Raw genomic sequence first — 6000 nt, 5'->3', positions numbered from 1 at the left:
CAAGTATGTTTATGACTTTCCATATGGACATCACCATAATATTCATAACATTTCCGTTTGATGTCCATTATACTAAATTACTTTTCAAAACGCCGTAGATGCTGCCTCGTTAAAAAATTTTTCAGGAAAACCCAGTGAGAAAAACCATGGTTAAGAAAAAAAAAGAGTGCAACGCGTAATGACTTCCCCTCATGTGTACATACGTCAAGATCTTTGAGATGGCTTAGTTTGATAAGATGAATTAACTTCTTGATAGGAACAGTGGTTAGCGCCTTGGTGAATAAGTCAGAGAAATTGTCACTTGAACGAACTTGTAGGACGAACATCGCGATTCTTCTGCAGTGCATGAGTCTTGATATGATTTGATCATTTTCTTTGATTTTCTTGACTTCAAAGACTTTAGATCTGTGATAGACGTTCAACTTTGAAATTACAGTAATTCTTTCGGGTGTCTATCATTTGTGTGTTCTTTATTGCCTCGTTAAAACTTTGTCATGGAAAAAACTAATAGGATAAAAACCATGATAAGGAAAAAGAGTACAACCACACACATTTTCATATTTTTTCCCCTGAAAGCAATATCTTCAAGATATGCATTCCAATCAAATAAATCTCTTTTGAAATTGAGAATATTATAATAAACTCTTTCGATTAGAGTATTCAAGATCTATGGACTTCTGGTCCACAATTCTCATTTGATACAAACAATAATTTCTTGGTCTATTCAGACTTCAAGCCAAATTTTTTACATACATTCTTCTAGACCTTCGCCTCGTACATACGAGTTATTCATTCGTAACTATAAAAGTTACTATATTCTTTCTTGTCATATGAAATTACATCTTTCAGTTATGAAAAATATTAGTAACTTTCTCAAATAACACTTTTAAGGATCTTCTAGATAACATCTTTTATTCTAGATGTCCAGTTCATAATACATAACAATGTAGTTTTTTCAAGATCTTTCAGAAAGAAATTGTTATAACTCTTCAAGAGTTTTGATTACATTCAAATCAATGATTCTATTGATTCATAATCTATTGATAAATACCAATGGATGCATTTCCATATAACCCATAAAATATTTCAATTCGATCGAATAGGTAGAGTTCCCGGGAATATGATTTCAATGTCATCAATCCTTCATGGATTCTATCTTTCAGGGATTATCAGTTTCCAGTGGATTGTATAATTCAAGTTCTTCCTTTAATGCCAGACTAATAAGGAACTTGAAAGTAGTTACATCTACCATATGATATTATGTCTCTTCACAATCAATTCCATATTGATCTTTCTATGAGCAACAACTCATTTCTATCCCAATTGTTTTACACCTTCAAGTGTATGGACTACTGGTCCAAATACCTCTCTTTTTCACAAGAGTTTGTATCTTTGTCTATTGCTTCTTTGTGATTTGGCCAATCATTTCTTTGTGTACACTTTTCAATAGACTTTGTTTCATGATCCTCTTTCTCATTCATCATATCAACTGCTACTTTTTAGTCATAAATATCATCGACGTCGATTTGCTTATCGGTTCCATTTTATTTCATACATGACATAACTTATTGAGATCTCTTCATTGTCTCAGGTACCTGAATTTCTTTCAGTCATGTTTAATGTCTCTTCTGGAGATCATTCAAAACTATATTGCCTCGTTTTGACCACTATCAATATACGCTCCTTTTCATATACGAGGATTCTTATCTTATGAACCGACATGTCTACCACGCTGCAGGCGTGACTAGCAGTTTGATATTGTTCTTCTATAACATCTATTCTTATTGGAGCATTAACAGCTGGTATATATGACTTGATCACTCCATCTATATGGGCTAGTAAATGTATCTAGCAACTGCTTTACTAAGCTCTACAACTAAATTATCTTTTGGAATTTTGTTTCACATTCTCTTTAGTACGAGGATCATTGATAATTCATTTCAACTTATTTTCTTTTTCCAGCTATTTATTTTCTCCCCCTTATGTTGTATATACTAATTCAATTTTAGTATTCAAATCAAGCCATACTTATATCCTTCGGGGATGGCTCTAAATTCTTAAGTATGAATGAAGATTCATATCAAACATATATTCCCAACTCATTAGAAAACTCATCTTAATTAAGCTCTATGTGAAGCAACTGGAATGTATTCCGCACATTCAACATTCTTAGATACAAAATGGTTGGTTTATGACCCAATACCAATTACGGGGAGAATTAGTGATTACTTGTTGGCTTGATGCAAATTATGTTGTTCAAATGTTAAATACTTATTTTCAGTGAACATGTCAGATACTTAAGACGTGAATTCACCAATAGTATAAAGATGCACAGTGGGTGATCAGTCCACCAACATCTCTTTTATTCATGCCAATTACTTCTTTTGGCTGGTGAAAACCGTATTACCATTTTATCTTATGAGCAAGAAACATATGTAAAATCATTCGCAAGAATCTTCTGGTTCTTCAATGAATATTCACATAAATATTTATGTATCTTTTTGCATCATTACTGAACCAAAACGGTCTAACTAGTTCATGCCAAATATTTTGTAAACTTCTGATGTACAATATTTGTATCTCCATTACACTAATCTTTATGGAGTACAATATATAAGAGGCTATAGATATTTTCTCTAAAATACTTATACTGCCTTGAGAAATATTTCTGATTTGAAATGTATATTTCATTTCTTTTACTTATTGTCTCAACATAAGTGTCTCAAAATCTCAGATTTAATGATTCATCAATCTTAATTTTAGTGCAAACATAATCTTCTGGATGTTTCACTTATAATAAAATGTGAGATTCTTTAATTTTTTCCCTCGAGATGATAATACTATAGGTTTATCAATCTCGACTGAATCTCATTTTTTGAAGCAACAACATACCTACATGGATCATGTATTCTTTCTCATACCCTTCCAACTTTTGAGACTTATAAGAATATAATGCAATAAGGATTTTAAATTGCATTCTTATAAGCAGTAATATTATGTACTCTTCTGGAGCATTCATATATATCAACTTGTTAAACATTCTATAAGATTTACTACCTTTTATTGTACTCACAATAATTTTTGAATCATATCTCTTCTTTATTACCATCTTTATTTTCTCTAACTTCAATTGAGAGTATGAGTTCTAAAAAGAAACTCTTTGGATCTTGACCTTATTGACCTTATGTATATTAACATTCATGTCTATAACCACTTTTATGTTCATTTTTTTTTTGAACATTACTATTTGTGTGGATTTTCTTTCCACAAAATAAATGTCATATTCTATTTAAGAGAAAGATCATAATCAACTAGACGTGATTTATGATCTTACTTCAATAGCTCACTGTTTTCTGAGTCTCAAGGAGACAAGATATAAGTATAAACTTTTTTAGTCTTTTTTGTTTTAATCATATGTCTACTGGACAACATTACTTGTGTAAAATATTGTATTTTCCAATACATATACATCTTTAAAAAGTTTCTTCAAGAAAAATTACTTTTAAACTTAACATCCAACATAGTTAGATTTATTTACAGACTTCAGGTCTTGTAATTTTTTTTTTTAAGATACAAATACATAATGAGCTTTAGGTAATCACTTCAGATGATTATACCTTTCTTTAGATTTTTTTCAAAACTCATGGATCTCTTAAGATCAAGCCTCAAGCTTAAAAATCTAGTGAAATATAATAATAAAATATATATGTCAATTATATAGAGATAAGTAATATCCCAAGTAATTTACTACATTAAAAGTAGATAATATTATTGTAGTAATTATTTTATTGACTAGCCGTTTACTATCATGTCATTAACCATCTTAATATTGACTATTTTTCATTGAATATTTAAACAAAATCAGATGACATGTATAAATTAATTTATCTAATCAAACTTTACTTGACTATAAATCAATATTAAGCATAACATGTAAACAATACTTATCTCAATAATAGAGGTAAAATGTCAATTGAAGATCTGACATAAGGATCATAAAGATGATCTTTGAGGCCTTTTTTATGTTTTTGGGCTAGTTAGAATCTCTGCAACACTTAAAATTTGCTCATATAAATATGACAATTTGTTAGTAGACATTAATATAAAACATGTATGCACATAAACTAATAGTCATCTAAACCAAATCACTTTTTTTTTTCAAACCAAATAATTAGCTGCTGGCCAAATATTTAATCATAGATATATACTGTATTGTAGTATGGCTTGATAATCAATAGTTAACCAAACAGGAAAATTACTGTAAGACAATAGGCTCAATGAAGCTATTTGAACTATTAACAGTATATGATTATCTATTCACACACTGTCAGAATAAATCAACTAGGTTTAGTTAACACAATCAATATGCTTAAACAAGCAGAAAAAGTAAGCGGTAAACTTCACCATATTAACAAGATCCAGTTATAATAATTCACTCAAAAACACTCAGCCGTGTGAATGAACAGAACACTAACAACTCTTAATATATTCACAATATTATTTTAATAACTCTTGGTCATAGTTACATGCAGCAAGTCGTTTACATGAAAGATAATATTAATAACTATATGCAATTGTAAACCTTGACTTATGCAATCTTAAAGTGCATGAATTTTTAGACACCTTCTCAGACACCTAAACAAGTTTGTACGTAATTTTTGTAAAGTTTGCAAACCCTTCTCATATTTAATATAAAATTCACATTTTGGCACAAAAAAAAGTTTGTAATATTTCAACTTAACGGAATATTCTCTATATGCTAAAACCGATTGCAGACGTGAGCAAAATATTATATGCATGTTATTCTACTAGTTTAAGCAAATATGTAAAACAATAATATTTGTAAGCAATAAAATCAAGCTATCAAATTTAAACGTATTCAAAGAGGCTAAGCAATAAATCCAAACTTATAATTTTACTTGCTATAAACAAAAACTAAAATATACAGCAAGATAACAATATCATAAATTTAAAGAACATGTTAAACAATAACGAGCATCATGAAACAATTATGTTTATTAGACGGAAGTCAAAATTATACAATTAGCTAGTCACTAAATAGCACGTAATAGAATATGAGTTAAGTAAAATCATATACATACGAATGTGGAAATAACTATGAGTTGAACTCTAGCTTATAACTGTCGGTATGATCTCGTGAACGTGATCAAACGATTTTGCTACCACCAAATAGGGGCAAATCGATATTATCGACTAAAGTCGTTTAAAACTCAAACTCTTAGATACGTAGATGAATCATGAGTTGATAATAAACATGATTCTAGTATTGATAAATAATATCCATTATTACAAACCATGAATCGATAATAAACATGGTTTGAAGAAGGATTGAATAAAGACCAAGAACGTACTAAAATCTATACCTTTTAGCTCAAGACTGTTAAAGCTTCGTGCTGATAATCTGTTATAAGTAAAAAAAAAAAAGGAACTGGTGTGTTTTATTCGTTGTATAATGAGTCATTTATATATGACTACAATAGTTTGGGAATAAAGTCTTATTTGGAGTGAGGAACAAGTATATCTATGACTTTTCATATGGACATCAACATAATATTCATAACAGAACTTGAATTCTTTTTAATCAATAAATACGCTTATTCCATGCGTTTCATATATATAGTTTTTTCATGTTTTCTCAAATATCAAGAAAATATATTAAATATTTATCAAAAAATCATCACTTTTGTGATTATCAAATTTTCAATAATATTAACCAATAGCAATTCACTAAATTCAGTTTTTTTCAAGTTTAAATGTTTAAAAATTAAAAATATATGTTTGTGAAATTATTATTTTTCCTTCTAAAACATACTCCTTCCATTCTACAAAGATGTTTTTAAAACTGTTTCATAAAATAGAATTTTTGTATTTTATATGAATTTCTGTTATTTAATAACATTAACTAGTAAAAATTAAAATTGAATATTAAATCATTGTTGTTTTAAATTTATTGATAATAGAATGATGTATTTATAATAG

The sequence above is a fragment of the Brassica napus genome, chromosome C2 (genome assembly GCF_020379485.1).
Source record: "Brassica napus cultivar Da-Ae chromosome C2, Da-Ae, whole genome shotgun sequence".
In the NCBI taxonomy this organism is placed as follows: Eukaryota; Viridiplantae; Streptophyta; class Magnoliopsida; order Brassicales; family Brassicaceae; genus Brassica; species Brassica napus.
This window is presented reverse-complemented; position numbering follows the sequence as displayed.